This window comes from Silene latifolia, chromosome 1 (assembly GCF_048544455.1).
Source record: "Silene latifolia isolate original U9 population chromosome 1, ASM4854445v1, whole genome shotgun sequence".
Taxonomy (NCBI): Eukaryota; Viridiplantae; Streptophyta; class Magnoliopsida; order Caryophyllales; family Caryophyllaceae; genus Silene; species Silene latifolia.
In genome coordinates, this window is record NC_133526.1 from 44,412,985 (window position 1) to 44,429,030 (window position 16,046).

General features: G+C 41.4%; 1 non-coding gene across 1 annotated transcript; it reads left to right on the forward strand.

The window, feature by feature from the left end:
- The first annotated feature begins 1,048 nt into the window (after positions 1-1,048).
- On the forward strand, positions 1,049-1,155 carry LOC141617552 (small nucleolar RNA R71). The gene has a single exon (XR_012531136.1). It is a non-coding gene; the product is annotated as a small nucleolar RNA R71 (small nucleolar RNA).
- Positions 1,156-16,046: the final 14,891 nt, after the last annotated feature.

Below are 16,046 nucleotides of genomic sequence, written 5' to 3' on the forward strand. Positions count from 1 at the left end.
AAAAGGAAGTCTAATCACAATGGGCTCCTTCTCTTTGGCCTTGTCTTCATTTTTCTTTGAACTTTCTTCTTTTGATGATTCCCCTTCTTTGGGGCTTTGCACAATTTCTTCCTTTTCACTAGCTTTCACAACTTCATCCTCAACTTGCTTCTTGATTGCTTCATATCTTGTACCACTTCTCAAGTGAATGGCACTAACCGTTTCATGTCTAGGGGGATTACTTTGAGGTGGTAATTGCCCCTTTTGTCTTTGTGAGCTTGAAGATGCTAGTTGAGTCAATTGTGTTTCCAACATCTTGGTGTGAGCTAGAATGTTGTTGATGGTGGTGTCTTTTGCTTGGCTATCTTTTTGCATTTGGGTGAAAAATTCTTGTTGATTCTTTTGCATTTGGAGGACCGCTTTTTGGACATCAAAACCTTGGTCATTGTGGTGATTGTATGGATTTTGATTTTGGTAACCTTGGTTTTGATTGTAAAAGGGTTTTTGATTTTGATTTCTCATGGGTGGTGGAGTGTATGTTGTTTGAGGGTTTTGAACATTTTGGCTTTTGTATGAGAGATTTGGATGGAACTTGGTGTTTTCATTGTAAAAATTTGAATAAGGGGTACCACTTTTGTAAGCTTGGAAAGCATTAACTTGTTCGGTTGTTCCCCTACACTCACTTGAGTCATGACCCAAGGTTCCACAATTCTCACATATCCCACTTGGGATTGATGAGGATGCCGTCATGGCATTGACATGATGCTTTGATGTTTTTGAGTTTTCCTCAAGTCTAGCCATAGCTTGTTCAAACTTCAAGTTGATTGTGTCAATGTGAGCACTAAGTTGAGCACCCAATTGAGTAACGGAGTCCACTTCATACTTTCCTCCTTTTTTAGCCTTGCGAGGTCTACTATATTGTGAATTATGGACCGCCATTTACTCAATCTTGTTCCATGTTTGATTGTCATCAACTTCGGTGAACATTCCATTTGATCCCATGTTGAGAATGTTCCTTGAATCTTCATATAAACCATTCCAAAATTGTTGCACTAAAAACCATTCGTTAAGTCCATGGTGAGGACATGAGCGACAAATACCTTTGAACCGCTCCCAAGCTTCATACAAAGATTCTTCATCCCTTTGCTTAAAACCCGTAATTTGAGCTCTTAGCATATTGGTCTTTTCCGGTGGGTAGAATTTTTTGTAGAAAGCTAGAGCTAGCTTCTTCCAAGAATCTATTCCAAGGGTGGCCTTATCAAGGCCCTTCAACCATTGCTTTGCGGTGCCCATTAACGAAAAAGGAAATAAGACCCATCTTATTTGGTCTTGAGTCACGCCCGTTTGAGAGATAGCTTCACAATAATCGCAAAAGGTTTCCATATGAGAATGAGGGTCCTCACTAGGCATTCCCCCGAATTGGCTCCTCTCAACTAGTTGGATGAAGGCGGACTTGGCAATAAAGTTTCCGGTAAGATGTTGTGGGGTAGGGGTACCATTTGGTAGATCCTCCTCGGTGGGTATAGAGTGTGACGAGAATTTAGGCATTGTAGGTGGATTTTGTGTGGTATTGTTTAATGGGTTCTCTTCTCCTTCTATTGCGAAAGGATTGACAAACTCACTAGTGGGTTGAACAACTTCACCAACACCTCCCAAATTCCTCCTAACAAGTCTCCTATTATTCGTCAAGGTTCTTTCGATTTCACGGTCAAAAGGTAACAAATCTCTTTGTAACCTTCTAGACATGCAAAATATCAAACAACTAGAAAACAATTAGAACGAACCTTGAGGAGTTTTACTTCCCCAAGGTGAAAAAGACACAACTAATAACAATAAAAGAAATCTTAAGTCAATTAAACACCGTCCCCGGCAACGGCGCCATTTTTGATCGAGGCCATTTCGTGTTCACAATTAAGCATATGCGGTCGTTGGTCAATGGTCGATACAAAACACAATTTATACTTCACAAACAACTCTACAATTAGTAAAGAGGCAAGTAAAGGTCGGATCCCAAGGGACGGGTATTGAAATGAGAATTCTATTGTAACTAGTAGTGTCTAAGGGGTGTCACAAATTGGGTTGATGTAGAAGGTTACTAAACTAAAATAACAATGAAAATAAACTAGCAAGATGAATAAAATAAGGGGTGTAAACAATTGATTAAAGGCACTAGGGTGTCATGGGTTCATAGGGGAATCATGGGATATGATCATACAAACATGTTCTCAAATTATAAGCAAGCAATTATTGTTGTGATGGATTGAGTTGGGTTATATCTTACAATCCTAGGAAAGTTTGGGTCCCGGAGCCGAATCGATTAGATTGTACAACACCTACAAGTCGACTTAATCTTTCCTACTCAACACATGCATGGTCTAACAAGACTCGAGTTGGGTTATGTCTTACAAGTCTCATTGAAAAGATAGGTGATGATAGTAAATGCAAGGATTCATAGGCTTAGCATTTCATCAAATATAACATGTGCATGTATTAAGATCAAAACAAGCAAGCAAATAAGATATGAAAGCATATTAATTTAAGCATGAATCATTCCCCATGTTGGTTTCCCCTAATCACCCATTAAACCCTAGCTAAGAGACTACTCACTCATTATCATATTGATCATGCTAGAAAGGTTGTCAATCATACTAACATAATGAAACATGATGAATAAATGAAAGTAATTAGCAATAATTAAAAAGGGATTAAGAGATTATACCTATTAATGATTCCAATAATAAAGCAAGAATAATAGAAGTACTTGAATCCTAGATTGAGAGGTTGTCAATCTCCCAATAATAACCCAAATAATCTTCAATTACCCAAAATAAAGTAAGAACAAGAGAGAGATTAAAGAACTAAAACTTGGATTAAAACTTGATTAATACTTGATTACAATATTGAAGAGAGATTTGATTGATATTAACTACACTAATTTTTGATAATAAGAACATGCTCCTCTAATTAGACTAATGGGGTATTTATAGTGAAAATTAGGGAGGATGCATTAGGGTTAACTAAGGGCTAAACTAGTAATTACACTTTTTAAGTTGAGCAAGGAGACTTCGGTTTTTTCTGAGAGAAGGGCTTCTCTAATCGTAGCTTTGAAGAATGAAAACGTGCTGTACTGAAATCCGTGCGGATGGGAGTCGGGACGGCCGGATCTGGGCTGAGGAATCCGAGCGGATCCTTGGGCAAGACGCTCGGATTGGCGAGGGGGAATCCGAGCGGATTCCTTTGAGGGACGCTCGGATTGGGCTGGACGGACGGGCGGATTGTATACAATCCGTTCGGATTGTTGGTCAGCTTCAATTCTTCTTCTTTTTCTTCCCTTTTCTTCATGAATTCCTTGGGGATTTCCTTGGGGACTCAAGGATCCTTTCTCAACAATGCTCTTCTACTATGCTATGTACAAAGGCCTTCTAGTCTTGTCTCTCCTTGATGCTTGGTCATTGAATACGATCAATTTAGCCTCGTTTTGCCATGAAAATGCAAGATTCTTACTCCTTTCCTACCAAGGGATCAAAATCTCAAAGAATATGCAAAACAAAGAACTAAAGATAAGAAATGACCCAAATAGGCACTAAAAAGCATGGAAACAATGGTAATTCGGGGGCTAAATATGCGCCAATTATGGTCACATCACTCACCGAACACTACCTAGTCAAAATCAGTGAGGAAATAGTCAAAAATAGTGAGGACCAAGATATAGACCACCTTACTCGTTCGGGGCGTCTATGTCAAAATGTTTCTCAAAATGGTCCCATAGCAAATGGTCCAATTACCCATACCAACGTTGTCACCCCAAATGATAACGAGGATACCTCTACTGACCCTTTACTAAAGCAACTACAAAAGACAAAGGCTGATCTTTCAGTCTGGCAACTAGTTGCAAGCTCATTGCCACATCGCCAAGCTTTACTGCAATCCTTGGCCAAATTAAACGTGGCGCATAACTCCACACCTGATGACGTATTCAACTTGGTCTTATAAGATTCAACTTAGGTAAGTAACCCAGTTACTTTCTCGGATGAAGATTTGCCGCCTTTTGGCGCTAGTCACAACTTGGCTCTATATATTACTATCATTTGCTTAAAGAAGAATGTGCCAATGACTTTGGTAGATGATGGCTCGGCAGTCAACGTCATACCATTGAAAACAACATACAAGTTAGGCATGAAAGAGTCAGATTGGACCCCTACCAATCAAGGTGTTCGCGCGTATGATGGTACACAACGAAAAGTGGTAGGACTAGTTAACCTTACCATAGCCACAGGGCCGATCGAGCAAAAGGTTAACTTCCAAATAGTGGACATCAAAGCATCCTTCAACATACTTCTGGGAAGACCTTGGATTCATGCTTCCAAAGCAGTAACATCCACCCTCCACCAGAAAATCAAGATCCCACTAGATGGTAAGATGGTGACGATCACTTCGTCACCCATCAAGGCAGTAATAGAAAAGAGGTCAAGCAACCAAGTAATTGCAGATCCAGTACATGAGCTTGGGGGCTTCCATAGCATAAACCTTGTAGAAAGTGAGTTGGCGCCTTTGTACTTCGATCCCTACTCTAACTTAGTGGTCAACCACATGCTCAAATCTCAGGGATACTTCCCGGGAATGCCATTAAATCCTGTCCAAAGAAATACCTTTGCACCTTACAAAGAAGGTAACTCACAAAGGATACCACTAGGATTAGGATACAAACCCACCAAGGAAGAAGCTCTAGAGATTCTCACCCAATTCCAAAACCGCAAGAGCGTGGGAATCCAAATGCGACCCTACCTTCCTACCCTAAATGGATACTTCGTTAGAGAAAGGAGTCAAGAACGCTTTTACGGGTTTCCCGAACCTTGGCACTACATAGACAGGCGACTAGCTGGCACTAATGGAAAAAAATGTGTTTCTCATGTCGCAAAGTAGTAGGTGATCAATCAGAAGCATTCATAAAGGCATTTTCGCTGGTGTACCTGGTTCTCGGGGATACTTTCTTGGAGTTAGATGGTCCTTATCACATATAATATCAGTTCTCTGTCCATAAGGATTGTGCGATTCAACTAATCAACAACACAGGAATGCGTCATTGTTAAACAGATACAGCAGAAGTGAGATTTTTAAACGTTTTTGCTTAGCAAGGAGTACAAATTTCATTGCAGTGAAATGTTAATACAACTAATGCTCGTTTGTTTGTTCTTTTATTGGCATATTAGATTGACAATTTGACATGACATCAGTTTAGGAACAGCTAACTTAAGGAAATCTTACTAAACAAAAGGGTTATCGTTACTCAGCCACTGTTTATTTATAAGAAAGGTTGATCATAAAAAAGGCAAACCATTTCACAACATGCTGTATTTGAAAACCGTACCTAACTGTTGATCCACTACAAATGCACCCAGCAATTTTATTGCCCTTTCTGCATTTTTAACTTCCTCCTAATCAAGCATAGTAAAGCCAGAAATGAGTTCGCAAATAAGGTCACTCAAAATCATTAATGAAAAATCCTCCGTAGTTCCCCCTGTATAGTCTTTTGGCAGGAGTAACTCAATAATTCTGTAGCATAATTAACATAAATCAACCCAGAAAGAAGAGCAAACTCACAATGCAGTCTCCAACATCACAAGATAAAAAATCATATCACTATTTAACCTCAAATTTGCCAAAAGAAAACCGCAAATTATTTGGAAAAGAATACATCCTAACAGATTACTACAGAGTGATTCATTTATACTTATATGATCTTCTAGTACCAAGGTAGCCACATGCGAAATGATATAAACGAGTTTCAATATCTTGTCTAAGGTAGTTATATGAACTTTTCAAGGCCTCAAATTTGTTTCATTTATACTTATATGAACTTTCCAAGGCCTCAAATTTGTTTACAGACTTGGGACTCTTATACTGCCAGAGATTTTAAAACCAACTGAAGGAAAAAAGCAAAAGCATATAAAAAGAGCTACCAAGCTTACCATCATCAGAAGAAGCAAAGAGAATGCGACCGCCATACAAGTTACTTTTCTCAGTAGTAAAATCTGCAAACACAACTGAATTAAAGGTTAATCAACAGCCAAAGTAAAACATGTTAACACAACTGAATTTAAAAGTTAGCCAACAATCGATTAAATCCATACACTACAACCGTGACCCAAACCCCAAATAATCTGATGAACAAAGCATAAATAATGGGAATAGTAACAAGTTAAAGACAACAAGGATTAGTAACAAAAAAAAGTGAAGAGAATCAAATGATTAAGGAAAGTAAAGAAACCGCAGACAATAAAAGGGAAAAAAGTGACCTGAAGTTTTCAATGGAAAAGGACTGGTTGAACATTGTAGGTGACAACAGCTTTTTGAGCCACCATCGACGGGAAAGTATAGGAAGTATTTGACAAAGGTAACAACTAAACAACACAACCAGTTCCCCTTAATATAGAGATTAATATGACACAGGTAACAACACTCATTTAACCTCAACAAAAAATCGAAAACTTGAATCAAATCACTATTATACCGACAGTAAAATGAAATAAGAGATGCGAAAAGAAAAAAATACCAAAAGAATAGCGAAAAGGAAGAGAATTAGAAGATGAGAACGAGAGATTGATGCGACGGAAGCCATTATTGAAGAAGTTGGGTATCAATAGCGAGAAATGAAGAGTGTCTCGAATTTGCGATCGTTGAACTTAGTCTCATTACTCTCGCTATTGCTTGTATAAACAAAATTAAACAAAAAATTCTACAAAATACTGGTCTAATAAACCGAATCAAGTATGTTCCTAACCCTAAATTCAATAACCCTAATTAATCAATTTCCCCAATTAAACTTTAAAGATTATAATTAATAAAGTAAGTATGCTAGTAGAGAGTTGTACCAATTACATATCGATGGTAACCGATGAGGGCACGACAACGGCTGAAACGAGATCTGAATGACGAACATGGATGAACCGCGCGCTCTAGAATGCGAGCGTGGACGAACAACACCGCAACGGATGGGGACGCTGCTTCTCAAGGATAACACACTGCTGGTGGTGGTGGTGCGATAGGAGCAGTGGGGTATGGTGATGGTGGTGGTGGTGGGACGATCGAGGAATAGTAAGGTTTAGGAGATGTATAGTTTTATTTTATATGAGTGGATAATATGAGAGGCCGTGTGTTTATTGTGTTCAACTATTCTGTTTTTTTTAAATCAATCATTTGCATCGGTTTCGAAAACAGTTGATGCAAAAAGCGTATATCAAATACACCAGTTGAAGAACATAACTGATGTATTTGATCAAATACGTCAGTTTTGCTCATAAGTGACGCAACAATTACATCGGTTTTGTTAAAAAACCGACACAAAAAACTTAACTAAAAGGCGAAAATGCATTCCCGCTAAAACCGAGTACTTTTTGCTTCAGTTTATTTAGAACCGACGTAATTCAATTGACGCAATAGGGAGTTTTTCTACTAGTGTGGAATCGAGATCTTTCATGATTGCTAGTTTATCCCTACGGAAACGGTTCCTACCGTCAAGACTCGTCAAGCACCTTGCTTAGACGAACAAGCTGTTAGCTTACTATTTGGAGAAGATCGATTTGTTAGAGCCGCGCAGGACGAGATCATTACCATGATACTTCAAGACGATCACTTCAACCCTACCGCATTGATCACAGAAACCAGCTCGAATTAGCAGAAAGGATGGAGAAAGTTGATAAAGTGGACGAATAACCAAGGAAGACTCTTCAAGCTCACCACTGGAGAAGGAGAGATGTTCAAAGGAGAACCAGAAGACAACGAATTCGAGTCAGAGTCAGAGTCAGAGTCGGAGTTTAGAGAAGTCTCTAGAGAGTCTCCTCCTGTCGTCACTCCCACTCCCCTTGTTTCTCCTAGCTTAGCTTCAAGTAGTAACAGTAGTTTGGGAAATGTCCCGATAGCTGTCCCTTTACCGCCAATGACTACTGAACATATGGCTTCTTTGTTTCAACTCTTTTCAAATTTTAATATGAATAAATCAGGTTCTGCTTACTCTTTGTGTTACTCTGAATGCAATTCTGTTTACGATGATAATGAGGATGACCCAGACCCAGACTCAATCGAAATACCTCCCTACATAGCTAAAGAAATACTACAAGAAGGGGAAGGGGGATCAGTTATAGAGAACACCGAACCCATCAACGTAGGAACCGAACTAGAACCCCAAGAACTTAGGATAGGGACGACCTTGAGCCCCACTGAAAGGGCTAGTTTTATAGACCTCCTACATGAGTTCACAGACGTTTTTGCTTGGTCCTACAAAGACATGCCAGGGATCGACAGGGATATCGCAGAGCACAGAATCCCAATCAAACCAGGTTTCAAACCCGTAAAACAGAAGCTTCATCGGACGAGGACAGAATGGGCTCTTAAGATCAAAGAAGAAGTCGATAAGCAATTCAAAGCCGGGTTCATCAAAGTATTCAAGTACTCAGACTGGGTAGCTAACATAGTACTCGTACCCAAAACGTATGGGAGAATCCGTGTTTATGTTGACTTCAGAGACTTAAACAAAGCGAGTCCCAAGGAAGACTTTCCTCTACCACACATCGACATATTGGTGGATAATACAGCAGATCACACGTTGTTATCCTTCATGGATGGATACGCGGGATATAATCAGATCAAGATGGCCATAGAAGACATGCACAAGACCGCTTTCGTCACTCAATGGGGTACCTATTGCTACACGGTTATGTCGTTTGGGTTAATCAATGCTGGAGCCACATATCAACGCACCGCAACTACATGATGCATAAAGAAGTTGAGGTATACGTAGATGATATGATTGTCAAATACAAGGATAGATAAGGTCACATTAATAACCTTCGAAAATTCTTATCAAGACTAAGAAAATAAAACATGAGGCTCAATCCTCAGAAATGTGCATTTGGGGTAACGTCCGGCAAACTCCTGGGATATGTTGTTAGCCAACGAGGGATATAAATCGACCCTTCCAAAATCAAAGCTCTAATCGAAATGCCGCAACCTCAAACAGAGAAGGAAGTTAGAGGATTCTTGGGCAAGGTGCAATACATAAGTCGATTCATATAAAAACTCACCATGATTTGTGAACCTATCTTCAAAAAGCTAAAGAAAACAGATCACACCATGTGGGATGACGACTGTCAAAAAGCGTTCGACCGAATCAAGGAAATACTAGCCAAACCACCAGTGCTCATGCCGCCCCAACGAGATCAACCTCTTGGTTTATATCTCACTGTAACCGAAACAACCATGAGTGCCATGCTAGCACAAATCGTGGGAAAAGAAGAAAGAGCTATCTACTACCTTAGTAAGAAGTTCTTGGAGTATGAGCGCAAGTACACACCACACGAAAAGACATGCCTCGCTCTTGTGTGGGCAACGAAGAAGCTACCACATTACATGCTTAGCTATTCCGTCAAAATATACTCCAAAATGGATCCTGTCAAATACCTCTTCGAAAAACCCGTTCTCAATGGACGCCTAGAGAGATGGACTTTGATGCTCTCAGAGTTCGATCTCAAATATATACCTCTGAAAGTTATAAAAGAACGCGCCATCGCCGAGTTCTTCGCAGAAAATCTCATCAATGATGCACAAGCAATAGACACCTGGTCGTTTCCGGATGAGGATATACTCCAAACCGATGTAGACTCCTGGGACCTTTATTTTGATGGAGCATCAAACTTAAGAGGATTTGGAATATGAGTGTTGCTCATTTCTCCTGAAGGTGAGCATACACCACTCTCTGTCAAACTCGACTTCGAGGTGACAAATAACGCAGTAGAATACGAAGCTTGCCTCATTGGGCTACAAGCAGCAGTAGGTTTAGGCATCAAGAACGTTCAAGTACATGGAGATTCATCATTGATCATCAACCAAATTACGGGGTCTTAGAAAATTCAAAGTGAAAGTCTAGCACCCTATCAAGCCAGGATAGACCAAGTTGCCCAATTCTTCGATCAAGTAACCTACCTACACCTACCTCGAGAAGAGAATCAATTTGCAGATGCTCTTGCAAAACTTGCATCTTTGATTAATATGCCGGATGATATGGTAGAAATGCCTTTATGCATCGAATGACGGTCAGAACCAGCTTATGTGCACCAAATTACAGATGAAGAAGAAAACCCAGAGGAACCTTGGTTCCAAGCAATTCTGAACTCCAAGCTCAATGGTACGTATCCACCAAATATGGATAAAAGAGGACAACGTGATATACGCTTACTAGCCTCCCAGTACGTCCTCATGCAAGGAGAGTTGTATAAAAGAACACCTCTTGGTGTAGTCTTGCGTTGCCTTGATCGTTCACATGCACAGAAGGTGATGGAAGAAGTCAATGATGGAGAATGTGGACCTCACATGAGTGGACCAATGATGGCAAAGAAAATCACACGTTTGGGATATTATTGGACCACAATGGAATCCGATTGCATAAAATATGTCAGACATTGCTACACTTGCCAAATCTTCGGGAATGTGCAACATGTCCCTCTTTCATTACTCTACACCATGACGTCTCCTTGGCCATTTTCTGCTTGGGGAATCGACATCATCGGGAAAATCACTCCAGCCGGAACAGGAGGTCATTGTTTTATTTTGGTGGCAATCGACTATTTCACCAAATGGGTAGAAGCGGCTTCTTACACTAGTCTCACAGCCAAGAACGTGGCAAAGTTCATACAAACCAATATCATTTGTCGATACGGTTGCCCACATGAGATCATCAGTGACAATGGGTCACATTTCCAGGCTGAGACTGAACAATTGCTAGCCAAGTACCAGATCAAACACCACCATTCCTCGCCATACAGACCACAAACTAATGGCGCGGTAGAGGCAACAAACAAGAATGTTGTCACAATCCTTAAGAAAATGATTGAAAATTATAGAGATTGACCGAGTAAGATACCATTTGCCTTATGGGGATATCGCATATCTGTCAGGACGCCCACTGGGGCCACTCCTTTCTATTTGACTTACGTCATGGAAGCCGTGCAACCAGTCGAGCTAGAAATCCCGTCCTTGCGTATTCTACTCGAAAGTCAAATCCCAGAAGCCGATTGGAAGAGAGATAGATATGAAGAACTCATCCTCTTGGATGAGCGAAGATTGCGTGCATTACACAATGTGCAAACATATCAGGCACGTATCAAACGAGCCTTCAACAAAAGGGTTAAGCCTAGAAACATCAAAGAGGGAGATTTAGTCCTCAAATCAGTTAGAGCTCTTTTACCTGTCGATCTACGAGGAAAGTTCAAACCCAACTGGGCCGGACCATTCCTGGTCAAGTCCATACTCCGGGGAGGTGCGGTTAGAATCACAGACCTAGATGGGAATGAATTTGCCAACCCAACTAACCTCGACCAACTGAAACGATATTATGCCTAGAATAGAAACAAAAACGCACCTCGCGTAACATCACGTGTCGCTCATGTGGCATGAAATAAAAATGGCCCCTGGCCAGCTGAAATAAAGCTTATGTCACTTTGCTCTTGCATTTTGACGGTTTGTCGTCCTCATATCATCAAATAAACTAAGTTGTGCTTTAGGAGTAAGTAAAGCTCGTGCTCATTTTATAGTTCTTTACGAGCTCTTGCTTAGAACAATTATTCTTTTACATTTACTTGAACTACGCGCCAGGGTTTGATTTCATTTTAAAAATGAATACGTAGGCAATCCTTCACAGGATACAACCCATTATTTTAAATGTAAATAGAAAGACATTTGCATATGCATTTGGAATTCGACAAGAATAATAAAAGAAAATCACAACGGTTTCATAACCAAATAATCTTTTATTCATTTCCATAATAATAATACGCCACATAATAAAAATAATGCTAAAATAAATAGGTCAGGATTCTAAAAACCCCACCATTTTATTACAAATAATAATAATAATAATAATAATAATAATAATAATAATAATAATAATAATAATAATAATAAATAATACTAAGACTTAGGCTATTCTTCCATCTTTCCCTTGCCTTTGTCATTCTTGTCATATTTCTTATCTCGACCACGAGCTGGGCGCTCCTACGCTATCTTAGATCTAATCACCAACGGTCTCTCTCGCGGTATAGTCTTACCATTCCTATCAACCACCTTTTCGACGACAGGAGAGGTCTTCGATTTCTTCGACGGATGAACAACTCGGAATCTGGCTTCTTCCTCTCCCTCGGTCAAGTACTTCTCTTTCTCCTTCGTAACATCACGAATCTTGTAATCAACAGGCTCGCGCTTCCTTAGCCTATCGCGCTCCTTAGGAGTAGTGGCCTTTCTCCACTGCAAGTAGGAATCCGATACCCATAATTCGCTAACCGAAGAGTTTAGGAACCACACTTTTCTCTGGGTCCACTTGAGAGCCCACTCTCCACGACTCTCGATAGTAAGCGCCATGGCAGTCTGAGGAATAGTATTGAGCTTAGGAATCATCTGTTTTAATCCAATCTGCCTCATCAGTATCTATGGGAAGATGCATATCATGAATTCCAAGCAAGGAATGCGCACCGATCGAGTAGAATCCAGAGACGATACTCCAGTAACAGACTTGAGATGCCACCATGGTACAATCCATCTGATCAGGGGACCATCCTCATTCTTCAACTTGTTCTCCCAATAGTTGCAAACCCGAGTGAAGTCCACCATATAAAGCCTGGTCCTCATTGCAATCGAGCGAGCATGGTACGCAGGAACATTAACTGGGGGCTCGATCAACCGCAGACGCTCCATAAGCCAGACCTACCAAAGCAGGTATTAATATCCAACCAAAAAAAACAAAAAAAAAAAAAAGAAACAAAAAAAAAGGAAAAAAAAAGAAGAAAAAAAAACGATAAATTAATAAAAAAGGGTTGTATTCTTTTTACCTGCAAAATGACGGGACTTCCTAAATAAGGAAGGTCGCGGTTAGCTTTCCTGTTGTCCAATCCCAATAGGATCTCTCCTAAACATAGGCAAGCTGGGCTCCTGCGCAGCTCCATTTGCTCAACCAAGGTCAAGTAGCGAGGATCACCTCTCATCTCCTCATCAACATGCTCTTGGAGGACATAACCATGCAACAGGCAAAATCCGAATACCCTACGCCTCGCAACATAGGAGATAGAAAGGTCTGCCCTATTTATGATTCGATCGATGAAATCAAGCATTCGGACTCCTTTTGAGGTCACAAGACGGTCAACCTCAGCTCTTGTCAATCCATGCAAACCCCTGAACTTGTTTTTATACCCTTGAGAAGTAGAGGGTATAGCAGGCATGTGTTCTGGGTCCCATCCGCCAATTGCAGCAATTTCTTCGGGAAATGGACAGATGTCTCCTCCAGGGAAGGCAAACACGTAGAAATTAGGGTCCCAATACTCAAGACAAGCATCCAAGAATGGTTTGACAACCTTAACCAGTTTCAAGCTCAAAATCGATCCAAAGTTGTAGGCACCCATATCATATTTCTCCACATTTAATTTGTAAATTCGTTTGTCCATTCTTTGAGACGGATTTCTAAAGCATCCATGTTGTATGATTAATTAGAAAGTTTTATGTAATAGACGAAAGAAAGACGGAAGAATTATGTGAATAAAACCTCCATCGACGTCTATATTTATACTAAAAGCTGTTTCCTAAAATCTGTCAGAATAGAGACACTGGGGAAAGGGCGCAGCTCATGCTGCGCCTCTTCCTCAGAGATATTTCTGTGATTTTCCGCGTTGGATCTTTCCTAATTCCTAAAACATGATTTCCTATTCGTATAGGTTATTATTTTTGGTAATTCCGTCGAATTACCATATGTCGAGTTTCCTAATCTTAAGGGTATGCTTTTCGAGGCGAAATCGACATTTTCGTCAAACAAGCACACTTACCCATTTCTTTTTGGGAGAATCATTTCACCAATTTAACTATTTATTTTTCAAACTTACCCATTTCTTTTTATTTTTCTTTTTGGGGGTATCATTTCACTCCTGTTTCATATTACATTTCAAACTTATACGTTTCTATTTTCATTTTTTTAGGGGGTAACCCTCCCTACCGTCCGGTCATTTTCGCAGATTTTTTGGATTTTTTGGATTCTTTGTTTCGCGCTAATTTAGGCCATGTATACAAATATGTGTTTTATGTGCAATTTCTATGTAAATTTCGGCAGCATGATGGCATAAACCGTCTTCTACCAAACCTGTTCAAAGCTAACCTGCAGGTACAAATAAGACAACCCAGCAGCAAAGGCACTCAGGCCGTCATATATACAACCAAAAGGACATATGTACACCAAACTGGGGGCTCGTGCCCGAAAAAAAGTTCGAAAGTCCAAAATGAAAGTCCTAAAATGTACAAAAGTGTGTGCGGTACAGCCAACAACAAAAGCAACAAAAAAAAAAATGAGTAACTACTGCTGGTCGCCGCCTAGCTCAGCAACTCTCGCTTCGAGAGAAGCGATCTCGGCGTCGCGGACCTCCAGCTCTCTCAACAGGCGAGTTGTCTCCTCCCGGAACTGTGCTAGATCACGCTCCAGGTCGCGCTCCCTCTGCAAATGACAAGGATTGGCTCATGTCAATCATTTCAAACATAAAGAAAGATAGAAAACTCAAAAATGAAGTAAACGAAAGGTTCATACCTGACGTCCTCGCCCGCCAACAAGTGCCTCGACGGCAGTAGCCCGTAGCCGGTTGGCTACCCTCCACAAAGCCACGAACCGAGATGGCGCTACCTGCATTTTAATAACAAGGATTCTCAATGATTGGACAAAATTAAACAAATGTATTCTAATACAGGAGCTAATTGAGTTGGGGAACTTACCCTCCGAATCAGATGCTGCCACTCGTCTAGGCCAGCATCTGTCACCGCCTCGCCAAAGTCGCAAAGCTCGGAGATCGTCGTCATCCCCGCCGCGTCAGTGTACTCGAAGGTTTCGGGGTACGCTGGGGGCTCGACGCCCGCCGCCTCAACCTTCTGCAATCCAAATGGTTTCTATTAATCGATGAGCATTCATCATTTTTCAAGTTAACTCGGCAAGAAAAGCAAAGCACTTACCACGACCGGCCAGTACGCAAACCTCCGGTAGAGGAACACGGAGTAGTCCTCGCCGGGAAGAAGGAGGGCGTCGCCGCCAACGCTTGCCAAGTCAGCCTCCCTCTCAGCATCAGAAGGCTCCCTAAACATCGTCTGAGGAGGATCGATGGGAACTGTAAAGACGTCTCGAGAGCACTGGCGAGTAAAACGCTCACCCAAGTACCACACTGAACCAATCGACATCCTCAGCAGCAACCGACTCGATCTCCTAGGTCGAAGGACCTCAGCCACAAAAGGAGGGATGCCAGTGTAGTCTGCCCTAGGCCTGGGCACCCACTAAGATAAGCAAACAAGAGGTCATTCTTATAATCAGTTCTAAAAGAAGTGATGAAATAACAAACAAAGGAAAGTGATACTCACGCCACTCAGCTGCAGGGCATTCACGTCACGTCGACAGACATCATGAGAGGAACGCTGGCTCTTCCTGCGACACATCACCCAATCCCTCACAACGGGATAAGCTCTCTTCCCCGGCTCCGTCCTCTTGGGCGCGAAGCTCGGAAAGTAGGAGTACACCCACGCCTGCAAAACAAGATAATCAATGACGATAGTTCGTGATTCGATAAGGAAAAGAAATGATCTTTCATGATACGAAATGAAGGTTCATACCTCCAGCAGCAGTCCAGGACCAACAGTGGCAGGAGAAGTCCCCTTCTCCACCAACTCAGGACGAACCATGGCCCTCATGTAGCGAGTGAGGATCGCAAAGCCGGGAGTGACCCAGTCCCAACGACCTAGGTCACTCAAGTCAAAAGAAAGGGAAGAAGCTTCGTCGACAGCCTCTCCCTCTTATCTCCTAGGTAGAGCAAAGACAAGAACCACCAGAGCCACATACGAGCTCTCTACTCCGCAGTACAAGGAGGTGGAGTCGTCTCCCTCCCATCGATCGTCACCATCGTCAGGATCTTGCCAGCAAAGTAATCTCGGACGTAGGAACTCGGCACCAACCCGGGAACCGCAGCAGCTTTCGCCACTAAGTTCCAACCGATCAGCCTCCTAGCCTC